Source organism: Podarcis vaucheri, assembly GCF_965113315.1.
Source record: "Podarcis vaucheri genome assembly, chromosome: 12".
Taxonomy (NCBI): Eukaryota; Metazoa; Chordata; class Lepidosauria; order Squamata; family Lacertidae; genus Podarcis; species Podarcis vaucheri.
The window spans coordinates 16,247,210-16,267,704 of record NC_138750.1 but is presented as its reverse complement, the minus strand read 5'-3'; the positions used below and the strand labels follow the sequence as shown (position 1 = coordinate 16,267,704).

At 44.6% G+C, this 20,495-nt stretch overlaps 1 protein-coding gene across 4 annotated transcripts in view; it reads left to right on the top strand.

Moving 5' to 3' along the window:
- Positions 1-20,495, top strand: part of TMEM108 (transmembrane protein 108) — a 183,430-nt gene that overhangs the window by 120,872 nt on the left and 42,063 nt on the right. Inside the window, exons 1-2 of one of the 4 annotated variants that reach the window (XM_082193051.1) lie at positions 15,952-16,000; positions 16,443-16,488. The exons of the other annotated variants lie outside the window; for them this stretch is intronic. The gene's annotated coding sequence lies outside the window, so the exon portion shown is untranslated. Of the gene's footprint in view, positions 1-15,951; positions 16,001-16,442; positions 16,489-20,495 lie in introns of those variants that run through there. 4 annotated transcript variants of the gene reach the window in all.

Genomic DNA, 20,495 nt, shown 5'->3' with positions numbered 1-20,495 from the left:
TAAGGCTTGGTTTCCAGACCCTTGATCATCTTGGTCTGAAATTGTGGTGCCCACATCTAGACATAGTACTCCAGGTGTGGTCTGAATGCTCTAAATTCTTGTCAATGTCCAGAATCCTTAAACAATACTACGCAGCATCTTTAAGCATGACAAGGAATATAGAAAATGCAACCAAATGGTCACATACATCCAAGGACATGATATGTTAGAAACACAAGACAGGCGAAAATTCAGTGCACCTGGAAGTTCATTTGATGTGTTCAGCAGATGTGGGGTCTTTAAATCCTCAGTAATCCCCATGTTGCTGCTCCAAATGTTCCACACTTGGGATTTTCTGTACTTACCAAGAGAACTTAAGGTGTAAGTTTCATGGGCCAGGAGTCAGCTTTGCCTGCTGGACAGCAGCCTGAAGGGCAAGAAGGGGGAATGATTTCACCTGCAGCTGCTCAGCCTTCAAGGACTCAGAGGTGAAGGTCCTGATGAGAACCAGCTGGCTTCAGCCTTCTTAAGCAGAGCTTCCAGCAGTAGTCAGATACTGATAACAATGCTTGCAGTTCCTGTCTCAACCTTGCTGCTTCCTGTTCCTCTTGACCGCATGATCATTGGATTCCTTGAACACACGGATTGCTGTTTGCCCAAATGCTGACTTCAAATGCTGCCTCTGCCTCCAGGCAAGTACACCTCAGAGTCAATTCTGGTTGGCTGGCCTCCCACTCTGCACATTGTTGCTCAGCAACAAGCTTATAACAGTAGGTAGCCCTCCAGGTATTGTTGGGCTACAGTTCTAATCATCCCCAACCATTGGCAGTGATGGCTAGGACTTACGGCAATTGTAGACCAGGAACATTGTTGGCTGCCCCCAGTTAAGACTCTCAATTTATCTGCTTCTTCAATGTGCCACTTTCAGAGCACTCTGTTGAAAAACAAAGTTTGTTCCTAGATGGAAAACTAAAGGTGTTACCTCTTGCACATCTGCCACGAAAGTGGCTCATTAAGATTAGGAACACCTTAGACATTGCCCTAATTATGCTTCTGAGAAGGGGGGTTAGCAAAGACAGGGACTTGGAAAAGCGCCTAAAAGGCTGCCAGATTCTTTGCTTGAATTGTGAGCCCGTCTCACTTCCGTGGTTTCTCTGTTGTCTGCTAGGCAGTGCAGTTCAGGTGTGCCTACGAAAGGCAGGCCAAGGTTATGTTGGAATCACTCGCTTCCTCAGAGGAAGGCAGTAAAAGAGCGGAGCAGAAGGTCAAAAGCTGCCTGTGTTCACTTTGCTCTGCCTCTTCACTTTCCCTTGCTTGAGAAGTGGCTCTTCGGCCGCTGCCAAATTGGCCTTGGTTTTGCTGAAGCAGCAGCCACTTCCATCAAAGAACGGTGGGACTGGTTGTAATCTGTAAATTTATAAAGTGGCACTTTATAAAGGTTTGACATTGTTAGTCGTTTGTATTTCAATTCAGTCATCATAGCCAAGAGTTTGGCTAAGGAGAATTGGAAGACTTGCTGCTCTTAACTGCAGTGGGACAGGAAAGGACTGGATCGTTGTCAGGACAGGGGATGGGAGGGGGAATCTATGCCATGGTAACCTACATTCTGCACCCATAAAATATTAAATTTGTGAGACTCACGTACATTACAGCATGCAAACAAAATTTAATTACTCTGTTGCATTAGTTCTGTGCTTCTGCAGATCAACAGAGGGACAAAAATCTACGCAGGGCTATGAATCCTTGCCCACAAACTACAGCAAAAAGTACTTTGCAACCCTAGAGTCATGAGGAATTACTACACACTTTCAAGCATATCCTCACAATCATAGGGTCTAGAAACTTTGTTTTGTTTTGTTTTTTAAAAAGCATGAGTGGGGGGATACCACAGCCTGCATTTTTCTGCAGTTGTCCAGAATCACAATACATAGGCAGCTCCAATTATTACCATGAAAAGTTTAGACAAGAGTTCATTTCTAGACATTAAACAATGCAGGAAGTCCCATTCTACAGAAGATCACTCTGATTTGTCTGCTCTCCCCCTTTGTCTCCTTCTCCACTCCCTTCCTAATTTCTCTCCAGTGCTGCTGACTGTACTGACTGGCTCCACTCTATTTCGCTCTCTTTTGCCTCTTGCCCTCAAAGTAATGGTTTGAGAGAGGTTTTAGCCTAAGGAGGAGAGTCCTGCCCACCATAGCCCTTGCAGCTTTCTCCCCTTCCCTATGGAGAGCCAGTGTGGTATAGTGTGGTGTAGTGGTTAAGAGCGGTAGATTCGTAATCTGGTGAACCGGGTTTGCGTCTCCGCTCCTCCACCTGCAGCTGCTGGGTGACCTTGGGCTAGTCACGCTTCTTTGAAGTCTCTCAGCCCCACTCACCTCACAGAGTGTTTGTTGTGGGGGAGGAAGGGAAAGGAGAATGTTAGCCGCTTTGAGACTCCTTCGGGTAGTGATAAAGCAGGATATCAAATCCAAACTCTTCTTCCCACTACCACCACAAGGCTTGCCAGACTCCCTTGGGGCAGGAGGTGGGAGAAAACAGTGGTAGCAAAGGTAGTGGTGGCAAGAATTCTCTAAAGCAGGAATGGGGGATCTATGGTTCTTCAGACCTTCTTGGTCGGGCAGGGTGGGAGTTGTGAACCATTTGCCATGCTGCTCATGATGATTAATGGCAGTTGGTGTGCAGCTACATTTAGAGGGCCAGGGTTTCCCTAGCCCTGCTCCAAAGAATACCCATTTGTCCTAGGTATGTTCATCTAGAACCTTGTTTTATAGCCTGTCCTTCATTGCTACCGATACCACTGTGGGATATATAACACAGGGATGTAAGAAGGCGACGTTTTCTGTTCTGCCCTGTATTCATCACAAGCAGCGCTGTTTCCATTCCACTGTTGTTCATCTTCTGCCAAAAGCTATGTTGTTTGTTTCACTGTCCACTTTGTCAAAATCACATAACTTCCGTAATTAATTACAGTACATATATATTGCCTAAATTACATTATTTTGCCTCATTCATTTCATTGCAAAGGAAATGCAATGCAAAGTGGGGCAGGGGGACATAGCACTTGGAAGCTAACAGCAGCAGCAACAACTACTCAATCCTATTCACTGGATTGTTTTCCATTCCAGACATGGAATGAATGAGCTTTGCCAATTTCTGCTCCCATTTTGTTGGAATTCTCCAACATCTCTAGTACAAGATAAATAATTTAATAAATTAAATTATTTAAACTAAAAATAGGAATTCTTAAAACATCAGCAAACACAAATTATCGCAGCTAAACAGAGGGGATGATTAAACAAGTTTTAATATTCCCTGTAATTTATTGGGGCCATGTTCTGTTTTTATCGTGGTAGTTTGATTTTTTGTTACTTTACAAATAAAGCTGCTATGAAGACTCTTGTTAAAGAGGACAATTGTCATATCTTTAGGATTGATAAAATGTGTTAATCAGTTCAACCCCTATGTAACAATACACAGATATGTTTTGATTAGTGCCACTTGAGAATTTCAAAGTCTGCTTCTCCTGTATTGGTAGAAGCTAATTATAACTTAAGGCACAGTAGCTTTAATTAAATTGTCAGCACAGTGACAGTGGCATTCGGAAGATAATTGCACGGTCATTTCTTTTTAATGATGTCCATGTTTCATAATTGGGGTAATTTTGAATTTATGAGGATTACAGGAACCATATGCCACAAAGTATTTCTTGCACATTTCTGTTTGAGAGGGGGAGGAAACACTAGAAAACAAAATATATTGTGTGCCAGTGACCCGTGAACCTTTCCTGTTGAATCCCCATTTTACAACTCCTTTAAATGATGTGCTCAAGTGTGAAAGTACATAACCTTGCTAATTGTGAAAAACAAAGATTTCTAGCTTCTTGAACCATTATAAACATTTGTAGTTATTTGGGGTCCCTACATTGCAAAGATGGAGAACCTGTGACCCTTGGGATGTCATTGGACTACAGCTCATCTCCCTGACCATTCGCCATGCTGGCTGGGGCTGATGGGAGTCTAACCATATCTGTAGGGCACCAGATTGAGGGATGTTGTTGCAAACCACTGTTTAATGTACCAATAGAAGAACGTATGAAGACCAATTCTGGATCAGGCCAAAGACCCACCTAATTTTGCATTCCGTTCTCACAGTGGCCAGACAGGTGTTGATGGGAAGTCCACAAGTGGGTCTTGAGTGCAACCACATTCTCCCCTCTTGGACTAGTACTAAAGACTTTGACAGCGACCCGGCCAAAGTTAGCTGCTTTTAGGCCACCTGCTGATTTAAATGGGAGAGAATGGTGTATTGAAAACAATGGGACTTGAAAATGTGAAGAGGCTATTTGAGCGATCTGCATGAAAAAATTTTGCCCTGTCAAATGTTAGGGATGATCTCCCCTCCCATTCTGCCTACAGTTCTGCCACGTCAGAGTTTCCATACACTTTCAGCAACTGCAGATTGTTCAATAATAGAGTATCACCCTACTTTTAATCTCTCATTATTTATATTGATAGCTGAATGAGAAGACGGGGGCTGCCAGCTGTACACTGCAGGCTGACGCAATCTGTCGTATTCCCTGTAGCCCACACCTTGCAAAATGAAGGATGGACTTGCTCTGTTCAACCACAACCTCATCCTTCACCATATAATAACAATGCCATTTGTTCCGCACGCTGTCAGGAGGGTGAACACACCTGGTCTCATCCGCTATCACATTTTAATTGTGTCCATTTCAAATCTGAAGGACTGCTGGTCTCAGCCCTTGAAGCATTAAATTATAGTCCTTTAAGAACTAGTGTTGTATAGTGAACATCAGTTATGAACATCCCCTATTCAGATCTCACCGACCTCACTGTTAATTCAGCGGGTGGCCTTTAGGGCTTAACTTTCAGTAGAAACTGGTTAGCTTCCCTCCCACCCCCCATTCAAAACCCATGAAATGACTAGAGTTGGGATATAGATATATTTGAATGGGTTATGCTTTTAAAAACAGGGCAACATCCATATCACTGTGAAGCCATTGTGGAGCCCTCTAGATGTTGCTGGATTGCAGTGCCCATCTCTGATCCATGGTCATGCTAGAAAGGGCTGATGGGAGTTGCAGACAAGCCACATCCATTGGGCACCAGCTTGGCTTTCCCTGTTCCAAAGGGTTTACAGTATTTTTATATTCAGGTACTGAATTCTTTTCATTCACTGGCTGAACAATGGAGAGAAATGAAAGTGACTGGCTCCAATTCTCTAACTAGGCAGAGAGCCCAACTAGACAAAGAAAAGGCGTTTTTCCTTCTTATGACCTAACAAGCATAGGAGTAATTTCTGCATTGGGAAGTCCAGCCTGTAGAGGCTTGGAAGAAAACAATGCTGAATACCTTTCAGAATCTGCTTTTGTTTCTCCTTTTGTATCCTGGATGTATTAAAATGCAGAGTGTGGTTGGGGTTTTGCTTGGTTTGTTTGCTTGCATTGTTTAGTCTTCACCAATTGCACTCTGGCCATTTTGGTTTCTTGCAACACTCGGTGAATTGGATATATATATATATATTACTTAATGGAAATTGTGGACAAAATGATTTCATAATTTAAATTATCAGAATTTATTATTATTTATTGAATTCCAAACCGCCCTATACCTGGGGGCCTGGGGCTATATTTATGCACACAAATATATATTATATGTACACATATCTGTGTATATGTGCATGTTACCAGTAAATATTCCTCTCTCGTATATACACACACAAAAATAGGTGCTCTGTCTGTGCATGCAGACATGAGAGACTGCTCATGAAATAATCCAAATGAGCAAATAGGTGGTGTAGTGGTTAAGAGCGGTAGTCTCGTAATCTGGTGAACCGGGTTTGCGTCCCCGCTCCTCCACATGCAGCTGCTGGGTGACCTTGGGCTAGTCACACTTCCCTGAAGTCTCTCAGCCTCACTCACCTCACAGAGTGTTTGTTGTGGGGGAGGAAGGGAAAGGAGAATGTTAGCCGCTTTGAGACTCCTTCGGGTAGGACGGGGGTCGGCAACCTGCGGCTCCAGAGCCGCATGCGGCTCTTTAAAGCCTTTGCTGCGGCTCCGGGGCGGAGGCGCGGGGCGGGGGTGAGGGGAGGGCGCGAGGGGAGGGCGTGAGGGAAGAAAGCGAGGGCGCGAGGGAAGGAGGCGAGGGGCGGGGCCGAGGGAAGGAGGCGAGGGCGCGAGGGAAGGAGGCGAGGGGCGGGGCCGAGAGGAGGGCGCGAGGGAAGGAGGCGAGGGGCGGGGTCGAGGGGAGGGCGCGAGGGAAGGAGGCGAGGGGCGGGGTCGAGGGGAGGGCGCGAGGGAAGGAGGCGAGGGGCGGGGTCGAGGGGTGGGCGCGAGGGAAGGAGGCGAGGGTCGAGGGGAGGGCGCGAGGGAAGGAGGCGAGGGCGCGTGGGAAGGAGGCGAGGGCGGGGTCGAGGGGAGGGCGCGAGGGAAGGAGGCGAGGGGCGGGCGTGAGGGAAGGAGGCGAGGGGCGGGGTCGAGGGGAGGGCACGAGGGAAGGAGGCGAGGGGCGGGCGTGAGGGAAGGAGGCGAGGGGCGGGGTCGAGGGGAGGGCGCGAGGGAAGGAGGTGAGGGCGGGGTCGAGGGGAGGGCGCGAGGGAAGGAGGCGAGGGGCGGGGTCGAGGGGAGGGCGCGAGGGAAGGAGGCGAGGGGCGGGGTCGAGGGGTGGGCGCGAGGGAAGGAGGCGAGGGTCGAGGGGAGGGCGCGAGGGAAGGAGGCGAGGGCGCGTGGGAAGGAGGCGAGGGCGGGGTCGAGGGGAGGGCGCGAGGGAAGGAGGCGAGGGGCGGGCGTGAGGGAAGGAGGCGAGGGGCGGGGTCGAGGGGAGGGCACGAGGGAAGGAGGCGAGGGGCGGGCGTGAGGGAAGGAGGCGAGGGGCGGGGTCGAGGGGAGGGCGCGAGGGAAGGAGGTGAGGGCGGGGTCGAGGGGAGGGCGCGAGGGAAGGAGGCGAGGGGCGGGCGTGAGGGAAGGAGGCGAGGGGCGGGGTCGAGGGGAGGGCGCAAGGGGAGGAGGAGGAGGAGTTAGTTGCCTGAAGCCACTGTTCAAAACTGGTCACTGTTTTGAAGGGGAGTGAAGAACACACACTCAAAAAAAGGTAACTTGTTAATTTAATGTTTATTATGTTTACTGATTTGTGCTTTGTGACTGTTTGAGGTGGGGTTTTTTTCTTGGGAGGCTGGGCGGCGCGAAGAGAGGGAGGCTTGTGGTAGCGTCGGAGCTTGTCTCTAGCAAAGTAAGTCCTCGCTATTTGGTCACATGCGCAGCAGTGTGGCTTCGGAGCTCCAACACTTGCTTTGCCGGCTGCTTTCAAAAGTGTCGGAATCAGCTGTGCTGTTGCTGGGTAACCGGATCGTCCCAGCAGCCATCTTATCTGCCCATGTGGTCTTCTGAGGCGGCCGCCATCTTACTATAGGAAATTCCACGTGGGAGTTAGTTGCCGGAAGCCCCTTTTTAAACTTAAGCAGGGGGAAGTTTGGTGAATTGTTTTCCTTAACGTTATGCAACAGCTTATTGCTGGTCTTTGTCGTCCCGCCTTTGTAAGCAGGCTGCATTGAAAGGGGGCATATACACTGGTCACTGTTTTGAAGGGGAGTGAAGAACACACACTCAAAAAAAGGAAACTTGTTAATTTAATGTTTATTTATATGAGGAGGAGTAATTCTGAGGGGTCAAACAAAGAAATAATAAAAAGTGTCAAAAAAGGTATTTTTATAATGACGAATGCCTCATTATTATATATTATTTACATCAGGCACTGATTATGATTTATGGTACACTGGGGCCCTGATTAATTTTCTATGGCATTTGGGGGCATTGGTTATTGGGCATAGCAAGTTGTGGTCGCGTGGAATTTGTGCTTTGTGACCTTTTGAAGTGGGGTTTTTTTCTTGGGAGGCTGGGCGGCGCGAAGAGAGGGATTATTTTTATAATGACGAGGATGACATTGGGCCCTCATTATTAATTAATATTTACATCAGGCACTGATTATGATTTATGGTTCACTGGGGCCCTGGTTAATTTTCTTTGGCATTTTGTGGCATTGATTATGCAGTCGCGGTCGCGTGGAATTCCACGTAGAGTTAGTTGCCTGAAGCCCCTTTTTAGTTGCTTGAAGCAGGGGAAAGTTTGGTGAAAGTTTGGTGAATTGCTGCCCAGGAGTGTGGTGGAGTCTCCTACTTTGGAGGTCTTTAAGCAGAGGCTTGACAACCATATCTCAGGAGTGCTCTGATGGTGTTTCCTGCTTGGCAGGGGGATGGACTCGAGGGCCCTTGTGGTCTCTTCCACATATGTATGTGAGCAGGTCTTCTCCAACATGAACTATATTAAAAACAAACACCGATCACGCCTCACAGATGACAGCTTGCAAGCCTGTGTGAAAATGAAGGTGACGTCTTACAGCCCTGATGTGCAGATACTGAGCACTGAGGTTCAGGAGCAAAAGTCCCATTAACCTGGTTACCTGGTTGTAAATTAAATATTTTAATTAGCTATTAATTTGTCCTTTTTTCTTGAGATTGACAGCTGACTGCACGATCCTGTATATATAGCATTAAGGCCAGAAACAATATATGCAGTGTTATATTTGTTTTAAATGTTGCAATGTTTTTGCGGCTCCCAGTTGTTGTTGTTTTTTTCGGAAACGGGTCCAAGCGGCTCTTTTTGTCTTAAAGGTTGCAGACCCCTGGGGTAGGAGATAAAGTGGGATATAAAATCCAAACTCTTCTCTTCTTCTTCCTCAAAGTTAGGTTTGCTTAGCTCAGTGGAAGAGCATCTGGATTACATGCAGAAGGTCCCAGATTCACTCTCCAGCATCTTCAGTAGGGCTGGGAAGGACCCCTGCCTAAAACCCTGGAGATCTGCTGTCTGTCAGTGTACACAATTTTGAGTTAGATGAGCCACTGGTCTGACTCGGTATAAATCAGCTCCCTTTATTCCTATGTTTAAATCTGTCAGAATCAGAGGGCTTAAGCTTTCTTAACTCCGCCTGCAGTCCTGTGCTTCCATGTATGCCCCACTGAAGCCAGTGGGACGTACCTCCATGCAAACATGCCCAGAATTGCATCTCATTGTTGGGTTATGGCCTTTGTGATTCACCTAGGCACACTCGCATTTCCTTTAATTTCAGGGTTGGCATGTAACGTACATGCACAAATACTAGTCCAAGAGAGACATAATGAGCACTGCTGCATCAAGGGATGACTTCTACATATGAAAGGGTCGCTGTAGGTCAGACATCACAGGTGTGTGCTTCGGCCACCTCTCAGACACAATACTTTTCACATCTGGCTAAAATACACAAAACTCATGGAAACAATGTCTGACTCAGCACAACCAAGCTTCCTGATAGTGATTTGTATGAGGTGAGCACAACAATTCTTTTTTAAAAACAAAAAACACCTAACTGTACTCAACAGAGGCAGTTCACCTTGATGAGAAATCAAGGATTGAGGACCGAGTGATGTGTAGGCATCACTGGCCCAAAGAGTCCACTGACAGCATCTGCTTTGTTCATCTGTGCGTGCAAGCATGTGAGAAGAGAGAGACTGTTCCTGAAATAACCCAGATGATCAAACAATTTGGCCACATCCCAACACAAATCTAAGTGTGCTTTGGGGGAGGGCTGTAGCTTTGTGGTAGTGCATCTGCTTTGCACACAGAAGGTCTCGGGTTCAATCCTCATCATTTCCAAGAAGTGCTGAAAGAGAACCTTGTCTGAAATCCTGGATAACTAGTGCCAATCTGTGTAGAGCTGGATGGGCCAATGTTCTGACTTGCTATAAGACAGTTTCCTATGTTCCTTAATCATGTGAATTCTTGCTCACTTCAATTGTTTTACACACCATGTTAACAAGAGTGAAGCATTGCGTGAAGGATGGGTTGCAGTTATTGCAGACAGATCAGTTCCCTGAACTCATAATTAGGAAAATAACCCAGGCTTTGCAGTTTCAATCATGGAAGCAGAGTTTTTCAGAAAGAGGATCCATTTGTGGACCTCCCTGAAGAAAACCCATGTGCATTGAACGACGACGGCAGAGCTAATTTTCCAAGGCCCTTTAAAAGCCATCCAAAGTGCTGAGGCCCATCAGCCAATAATGCCTTAATTGGCCTTTTCACAAGCTTGAACATTCTGTAACTGCCAACTGAGATTTACTCCGGGAAAGATGTGACCTCTTCCCCTCCCAGCACATCATATGAAATGTTGAAGGATCTTATAAATTATCTCCAGTCAGAAACTGATTTGCTAATCAGTGTAAGGAAGAGGCAGCATCAGAGTCATCAGTGTATTCCCCCCCCCCTTTTTTTATATATATATTTCAGGACGCTGGGTTCTCTTTCTCAATTATGCTCAACGGTTTTACATACTCTTGGAACCAATTTACATATTTTTCTCAGGATGAGGTAGCAATCTTTTCCAGACTCCCTGGAAAAGACCCTGAAGTTGGGAAAGATTGAGGGCACAAGGAGAAGGGGACGGCAGAGGACAAGATGGTTGGACAGTGTTCTCAAAGCTACAAGCATGAGTCTGACCAAACTGCGGGAGGCAGTGGAAGACAGGAGTGCCTGGCGTGCTCTGGTCCATGGGGTCACGAAGAGTCGGACACGACTAAACGACTAAACAACAACAAGGGCCAAGTGACTTTGCAGATGCATGACTTTATCTCTCTTATCTTTCAAGGCCCAGCCCCCTGCTTAAAGTAGCTGTGAGGGGATTTGGATTGGGACCATGGCATATAGAGCAGAGGAGACCTTGTGCACATGTTTTCAACTCCTTGGCTAACATAACAGATAAGAAGGGAGAAATTTGTTTCAGTTCACATTTAAATGTTAATCACTAATTCACACTTTTCAATGCAGTTCTCCAACCAAGTAATGGGTATAAAGCTGCATGTGCTAGGGTAAAGTGTGCATAAAATGAATATATTGGTGGAAATTACATACAAAAATGTATTATATTGGGGAAATTGCATAGAAAAATGTATATTTGGAAATCGTCACATTAAAATATGGATGAATTATCACAAACTGACTTGTAAATGTGGAGAACCGAATTTAAGACTGGAAAAATGAGAAGCAGAGAAACCAAAATTGACAATTGACTTGCCCACCCCTAACAGATGTCCAGGGGGCTGTGTGAAAAGGGTCTGCAGGGGCTCCTCCCCACACATACCTTGTGCTCATGACCCAGTTCTCTCCCCCCACCCACCCAATAGCAGCTTTTAAAAACAAACACATCATAGAAACATTCATAGGTCTGATATATCTAGTTTGGTTGTCAGTCTGCTCTGTTCTGCACAATATGTAAATTGGCTTTCTGGTGGGGTCAGTCAGTTTTCTTTATTTACAGAAAGATTTAGAAAGAATTACTCCAAGGAAATACTCATTTGCAGGTAGCATAAGGGATCTGTTTGAACCATTTTTAACAGCTCCTCTAGGTTTGAATTAAGGAAATTTGTTAAGCCAGCTTGAAGGAAAACAGCAAAGCACTAGTCTGTCAGTTTTTCAGCTGATAAAAGATTAACCTCTTTGCTATGATCTATTTATAATATATCCAGCAGAAGGTTCTTCACAATTTGATCTGTTAGAAAGTTGCCTTTATCCTCAGCGAATTATGAGATAAATGGAAAGAACACACTCTTTGTTAAGGGGGTTTTCAAATTACTTTTTATGTCAAGGCAAATGAATGGCCCAAGATTAAAAGTAATGGCGTGAATATGCATAGGAGTGAGAATTACTTCAAGAGAATATTAAAGGAGATCAGAACAACTGGGAATGAAAACATCCATGAAATCCAGCACTTCCCACCAGTGTCCTGACTTTCATTTAGTGGAAATAATTGTATTAGCTGCTTCAATAGTACATACCCTAATTAAAGATGTAGACAAATTAAAAGGTCCATCACCTTTCATCTTTCCATTTAGAAACTTGATTATTTAAAGGCAGGAAGTGGAAGGCCCCAGAAAATGTCCAAGGTCTATAATTTGGGCGTTGACATACAGCCAAATTTCCATATACCTGTCTACAATTCGATCATTGTTTTCCTTCTTAGGGTATGAGGAGAGAAGGTTGTGCTGTGGTTGGAAACCGGGCAGGCCCTACTATTGGGCAGAATGAGAAAGCTGCCACAGACAGCTTATTTAGGGTGACAAGAAAGGGCAACAAATTGATTTCTATTCATTATTGCATTTTTACTCTATAGATTATTGCATTTTGGGGAGCAGGAGCCATCCTTTGCTGTTCCACCTCAGTCAGCAAAGTTTCTTGAGCCAGTCCTGATTGGCCTTATGTTAAATGATGTACCATTTTCACACCTGTTACAGGTTCTTACCTTGGCCAGGTATTTCCATGTGTCTGGCTATAAATATGTGATCAAGTGGTGCAGGAACTCTTTGCTAGGCACCAGCATGAACCCTGGTTATCAGTGATTCTCACTGCTGATCAAAGTCACCCAAGAGTCTGATAGTCATGGTGGCTCAAGAACATTAGCTTTAAATTCTGTGCAATTGCTACACCAAGCCGTGACAGTCAATTTCATCACTGTACATTTCCTAAAGAAGGGGATGCTACCAAAATGGGCCCAAATGCCAGTCCAGATGGTTTAACAAATGGCAGATTGGAAACAGAATGTACATGGGGAGCAAGTTGTATAAACAGAAGTTAAATTTCTCCAAGAATAAGGAATCAACATTTTAAATCAGTAGCAGTATGCTAATTTTAAACCTCAGCTAGCAGAACGAACATTGGCTTCAGTAAAGATGAAAAATGCCAAGTTAAGTTAAAAGCAAAATCAAGTTTGGCTTCCAAATGTTTAATGTATAATAAATCTGTATTTAAAAAAGGAGTGTTGGGGGTGGGAGGAAATTAAATAAAACCCATCTTAGACATGATACACCTACAGGTTTTGCTTCTGAACTGGAAGTGAGTCAGAGAAACATACTATCAAAAACAAAACAAAAATGCATCACTTTTATTTCTGGCCTTTGTTGACCAGCCAAATTGCTTAGTCATAACTTGCTAACTCTTCCAAGTGTTAGCCAAGCTACGGATATGTTATGACTCTTGTTATGTTATGAATCATTCAGTTACTCTGCATGCACAAATGTGTGTGGAAACATAAAGCATGAAAAAAAGGGAAAGAGCGCGGAAGTTGCCAGACAGGGCTGGCTCAGATATTTTGGTTCTATATGTTGTAGTAAAGGAAAGATCAGGGAGAAGCTGAGCTATTTAGCGCTATGCAAAAACTGCCCTCCAGTTTCAGCCACATGTTCCCTGAGTTTGGATAGGGTAATTTATGGGGAGATACTTAGTGGGTGGCGCTATGGGTTAAACCACAGAGCCTAGGACTTGCCGATCAGAAGGTCAGCAGTTCAAATCCCCATGACGGGGTGAGCTCCCGTTGCTTGGTCCTTGCTCCTGCCAACCTAGTAGTTCGAAAGCATGTCAAAGTGCAAGTAGATAAATAGGTACTGCTCTGGCGGGAAGGTAAACGGCGTTTCCGTGTGCTGCTCTGGTTCGCTAGAAGCGGCTTAATCATGCTGGCCATATGACCCGGAAGCTGTACGCCGGCTCCCTCGGCCATTAAAGCGAGATGAGCGCCGTAACCCCAGAGTCGGCCACGACTGGACCTAATGGTCATGGGTCCCCTTTACCTTACTTAGTAACCAGGTCTTGTACTGGCAATGTACTCTCTTAGCCCCAACACCCTCCCCTGGCAACTGGTGTGTGTTATTTTCTAGTGGTGTGTGTTATTTTTTGCTCTGTGTTTCTTGACTCCTTAGCTGTCCAGTCCCTTCAATATTCAAAAGAAACCTTATTTTCACACAGTTGCATCCCTTCTGCAAGATACCTTTCTTTGCACATCTATGCAAAGAACTGCCAAGGGGTCTCTCTCCCCCCGCCCCGCTTCTATCTCTCAGAGCTCTTGGGATGAACATAGACTGAAGTACAAATCCTTGTTTACCCATCCAGGTAAATGGGTGGCTCTGGGGAGCCAACATCTCTTTGCTTGTTTGTCAAATCTTCCTCGCACAGGTGCTGTGAGGATAAAATAAGATATATTGTAACCTGCTCTGAACACCTGGGATAGGTCAGGGAAAAGTCTGAACAAATAGCCGATTGGGATTGGCAACTACTCTCCCCGAACTATAGTATGCCCTCTGAAAACATTGTTGTGTTCCACAGCTCTCCAATATATCATTGTCATTTATATGTATTTTCTCTTCCGTGCTTAGAGTTCTAGACAGACCTTTAATTAGATGAGTTTGGAGTCATGCTGTTAACTAACCCACTGCACTGAGTCTGCTTTCCCCTTGAGTGCCTGGGGAAAGATAGACTTTCCCATAAAAATTATCCAAAGTGTGTCCCAAATGCATTTTATCTGTTGTCACTCCAGCAAGTGTTGCATCACATTGATCCCTAAGAGACTTTCAGCACCAGAGGTGGGCATGGGGAAGATCAATTTGCTGCTCTTTAGACATCCTACTAGATGCACACTCCCTAAGCCCCCCACTGGAGTTGAATGGCAGAGGAATTTGCAAATTCAAAACAACGTTGGTATTAAAAAACAACAACAACCCAAAAATCTTATTTGCCTCCTTCAGATATTTTTAAAAATATGTCTTCTTCATTAGGCATTAAATCACAGCCTGAGAGCCTCAAGCAGCCATTTTCCTTGCCTTAAAGGTGTCATCATCTTGGGCACCATGGCAGTGCAAAGGCTTTTTTGGTGCCCCTGGGGTGAACCACAATCCCCAGCTTCCATTCAAAAACTATTTCTAGCAATTTTTGGAACCTGACATATGAGGCAAAATGCACAGACACAATTTTTCTCATTCTTTGGGGGGAATTGGCCTGCTCCATTCTTCCGGTTTTTTACCCTGGAATGTGCGAGAGAAGAAGAGATGTGTGTGTGATCTGTGTGTGAGCGAAAGGGAAGCGGGCATGTATGAATTGTGTGGTCTGTTTGTGTCCTGAGGCCATGGCTCACCATCATCATTTCATTGGTTGCATCTGGATATGGATGTCATATAAGCAACAGTACCAGCATAATCTTTGAGTGGTGGTATGTGCAGGAGGAGGCAGCGTGGAAAAGACTGGCACCATAGACCTGACCCTTCTCCATTCTTGAATGGTGTGAGGAGAAAGCAGGGTAGGCACATGGATGGAGTCAATCTGGTGTTTTCACCAGTGCTCCTGCACAACCCCAACCTTGCTGTATAGTTGTTGTATCTTTTAATTGTATGGTTGTATGTTTTGTTTTGTTTTGTTTTGTATAGTTTTGTTTCTTTTTGAATAGTAAGAAATAAACAACTATCTGACGTTTAGAAGACATCTGAAGGCAGCCCTGTTTAGGGAAGTTTTAAATGACTGATGTTTTAATGTAATTTTAATCTTTTGTTGGAAGCCGCCCAGAGTGGTTGGGGAAACCCAGTCAGATGGATGGGGTATAAATAATAAAGTATTATTATTATTATTATTATTATTATTATTATTATTATTATTATTTATTATTATTATTATTGGTGCTGCCCTGCACCAACCCTGCATCATTGCAGTAAGTGATGGCGATGCCAGTGCCATGAAGCTAGATCCTACTGGGTATGTGGCTTAGATGCTACTGGGTATGTGGCCTAGTTTCCAAGGACACTGAGGGAGGGGTCTGCATTTTCCCACCCCTCCTTATATTTTCTCCTTCCCTCCCTCCCCAGGGTGAGCATATACTGGATACAGCAGTCCTGCTACCAGCATTGCAGTGGCATGTCTCCTGCCCTAGTGTAATTTGGGCATAGGGTTGCTCTGTCCCAGTAGTATAAACCTTTCCATTAACTCTTATTTATTAGAGATGAAATAAGATGTGGTTCTCTTACCATCTGTGTTTCATTCCACTCCCATTATCTTTAGAAGACCCACTCCTTGGCCTTCTGAATTCCAATATTTTTTGCTTCTTAGCTCCACTCAGGTGTGCAGGGGGAACCAAGCAAGGGAAAGAGCACCAACTCAGCTGTAAAGGTCAGGTTGTTTTTCAAAGTTCAGCATCACAGCACACATTCCTCTTGTCTTTTTTTCCTCCGAGTGAAAAAGTGGTGCCCCCGCCCCAATAAGCGAGCCTAAAACACTCTCGAAAGGCATGACCAATCTGCAATGTGTGCTGGTCTCATAGAAAAGGCTCCAACATGGCCACAGAGGAATTTGTATTTAATGGGAGACTGGGAGGGAGGTGGGTGGGTGGGTTCTGAGTTAAACATAGCAAGTAATTTCCTCCTAAAGGTCATCCCGGTTTAGATGTTAAGAGAGCTCTCATTGTGAATTTTTAAAATTGGAATAGAAATAGAAATGATTTCTAATCAAACGTTTATTATTGTTGCTGCATTTTAAATCATAGCATATGCACAATTAGGAAAACAACCAGCAATATTAGAAATTAATACTGAAAATATCAATGTAAATTCAGAAACAGCAAGGGCCTTGAAGTTGCCCACCATGCAGAAGGAAGACAAGTTTTTTTCCAGTTATAAGATGTATTGTGTTTGAAGTCCTATGTAAATGATAGTAATTATTTAAAAACGTGCATCTGCACACAAAAATTAATATATGTGATTTCTATGCAAACCTTATTTTTTGGCAATGCATAATTTGTGGGCTTTGGAAGAAGGTGCAGATTTTCAAAATGACTAAGTGGGAAGGCGAAATACAGTGGTATCGCGGGTTATATACGCTTCAGGTTACAGACTCCGCTAACCCAGAAATAGTACCTCGGGTTAAGAACTTTGCTTCAGGATGAGAACAGAAATTGTGCTCCGGCGGCAGCAGGAGGCCCTATTAGCTAAAGTGATGCTTCAGGTTAAGAACAGTTTCAGGTTAAGAACGGACCTCCGGAATGAATTAAGTACTTAACCCAAGGTACCACTGGAAATGAATGCAAAAGTACACATACAAATAGCTAGCCAGCCACAAAGCCCACCAGACCATATGCTAAAGATCTGATAAAGATAACACTGAGAGTGTGAGGGCTAATGCCTGGGAAGGCTTTAATAGAAAAGGAAGCTGTATTTCTTATTCACTGCACAGACTTGATTCAGCAATGGGACAGAAAGGAAACATATCAGCAGAAACCCAAACAAGAGGAGATGATTGTGTGGCAGGCTAGCATCTTGGGACTGACCTGCAGTGGGAACAATTCATTGCTGCACCAGCTTAACATGGTCTTGGGCCATAAACACACCTGTTTCAGGGTGTGGTGGTTAATCTCACATATTGAGCTATAGTGGAGCCCTCAGCTCTCATTCTTGGTAGGAGGAGGATTTTGTTGTGACAAATGCAGCAGGTGACTGGTGAGTCAAGGATGTGCAGGTATCAAATAAATTTTACCACCACAAGTTAGGGATGTGGGAGAAATTCAGTTCAGAAGGTGCTGAGACGTCTCTTGCCATCATTTATTGGTTTGATGTCATTGCATCAGCAATGGTAGTTCTGTGGTGTTGGAATAACTTTTTCAAGGATGGGAGAATCAGTCAATTTCTGTTTCTCTGTTTCCCATCCTTAAGTTCTCCTCATTTCCGTATCAGTTTGCGATGTGTTTGTGTGCGTGTGTGTCTGTTTTAAGTCCTCATGAAAATTCATAAGAGTTTTAGTGTGGAATTCTCCTAATATGCTACTATTTACAATTTGCCTAATATCCACATTTTTGCAAAGTGTGTTTTCCCCAATATAATACATTGTAATGCAATTTTCACTAAGTATGTATTTCTATACCCACATTACCTTAGTGTGTGGCTTTTTGGGTGGTTGTTGTTTCTTCAAACCACATATTACTGATTGCATTTATATCCCACCTTTTTCTCCAAGGAGTTCAAGATGGCAGACATGGTTCTCCCCCTCCTCCTTTAATCCTACAATAACCCTGTGGGGTAGATTAGGCTGAGAACCAGTGACTGGCCCAAGGTCAGCTTCATGACTGGGTGGAAATTTGAACTGTGGTCTCTCAGGTCCTAGTCCGTCCCGCTAACCACTATGCCACACTGGAAAATGTCATTTCAAAATCTGGAGAAGTGCTAATTTTGAAGGTTGCCTGTGTTCTGCGTTGCATATTGTTTTGGAAAGTACAGAGTAGGTAGAATCTCCTTTAAATGCTAAATGCATCAAATGTCTTCCCCATCCCTAGCTGTGCTGCATAGCAAAGCGGTCCTCTGCCACACACCAGCCTAGTTCTGTGCTGGCTTAATGGAGTCTTGCATAATGGAGTCACTGCAACCCCCAGTTTGCTGCACCTTACTACAAGGGTTTTTGTGCTTAAGTTAATTTCTTGCATTTATACCCTGCACTTTCAACACCACAGTAATAACCCATGGCATCTTCCCATTAAGATAAGGAGAATAATAGTCTCAGATGACAATTGCAGTAAACAAAGGGCTCGATATGGGAGATGGTAGGCCAATGTTGCCATGCAACAGTGTGATCCCTTCCTCTGGGGGTCCTTTGAGGCTTGGATGGAATAAAACTTGCCAGTATTTAAGGTGAAAAGAATTCTTTCATTGGAACCATAATTATTCAAGCCAATGCGGCAATTGCCCACAAAGAGCTAAGCACATAGGTCATTTGTTTAACACACAAACAATGCAATAATCCTTCTGAGTCTATAGAGAGGAAAAATAGACAATATGGCTTGCGATTTTGTAGTCAGCCAGTCCAAAAGTTCCAAGTGCTGGGTGCTTCAGAGCTGCTTTGCAAGCAGCTCTAGTCCCAAGGCAAGAGGACAACTGGTGAATTTATTATCCAAAACTCAAAGGACAGAGCCCTGTAGTCAGAATACAAATATAGCAAATAATGCAATATGTACATGAACTCAGTTCCTACCCACTTCCTGGTTAACGAGACATACACGTAAGTTCAGTATACCTTACACAAGATGCTAAGATTCCAGGAATGTTAAGCTTCCAAGGAGAGCTCCCTCCTTCTAGCTCCCCACTGAATGACTATACCGTACTAGCCTAAACCAGCCCACTGATGGGGATTAACAGCACAAAGTATCCTGTTGTGCCCCTGTGATGCATTGAGTTGGCTTACCTATTCAGGGCAATATCACAGAGTTCGTGGCACTTCCCAGGCACAACAGCCATAGTGCCCAGTCTTAACACAGCATGGTGGCTTACGGGATCAGGCCATACCAATATCATTAGGAACCATAGGAAGCAGCTGTATACCCAGTCAGACCATTGATCCATGTAGCTCAGAATTGTCTACACTGACTGGTGGGAGCTCTCCCAAGGTTTCAGGCAGGAATCCATCCCAGCCCTACCTGGAGATGCCAGGGATTGAGTTCTGGGCAATCTGGCATTCAAGCCAGATATTCCACCACTGAGCTGCAGCCTGATGAATGCAGACTTGCACATATCCTAAGAAATGACATATATATTCTGTTCAGGAGCTGGGGGAGTCAATTAAAGACTCTCTCTACCCTCTCCTCCTCCTCCCGAGGATGATCTTTTTAAATTGAAGAGTCATAAGCAAAGCTGGTATGGCGATCTATTCCCCTTAGCTGTTCCTAATTGAAAACTGATTAATGCAATCATTCTGTGCATAATAAAGCTAGAACGCAAACCAGCATAAACAGGAATTCTTCCAGCTTGATAGCAAAGACCTTCTTGAAAAGAGTCAATAGCATTAAAAACACAGAGACATTTAACATCACGTAATGTGTTTCTCCCCTTCATGGATCACTGCCTTGCCGTGGCGAAGGGGCTTGAAGAACTCAGAGAAGCTATGAACTACGCCGAGCAGGGCACACAAGATGAACAGGTCATAGTGGAGAGTTTTGACCAAACGTGATCCACCTGGAGTAGGAATCGGCAAGCCACTCCAGTATCCCTGCCAAGAAAACTCCATGGACAAAGACAACAGGCATATAAAAGTTATGACACTGGAAGATGAGCCCCTCAGGTCGGAAGGTGTCCAACATGCTACTGGGGAAGAGCGGAGGACAAGTACAAGTAGATCCAGAGCTGATGAAGCGGCTGGGCCAAAGCCGAAAGGACGCTCAGTTGTGGATATGCATGGAAGCGAAAGGAAAGTCCAATGCTGTAAAGAAAAATATTGCATAGGAACCTGGAATGTAAGAACCATGAACCTGGGTAAGTTGGATGTGGTCAAAAATGAGATGGCAAGAATAAATATTGACATCCTGGGCATCAGTGAGCTAAAATGGACGGGAATGGGCGAATTCAGTTCGGATGACTACCATATCTACTACTGTGGGCAAGAAACCCGTAAGAGAAATGGAATGGCCCTCATAGTCAACAAAAGAGTGGCGAAAGCTGTACTGGGATGCAGTCTCAAAAATGATAGAATGATCTCGATACGAATCCAAGGCAGACCTTTTAACATCACAGTAATCCAAGTTTATGCACCAACTACTGGTGCTGAAGAAACTGAAATTGACCAGTTCTATGAAGACTTACAAAACCTTATCGAAGTGACACCAAAGAAGGATGTTCTGTTCATTATAGGG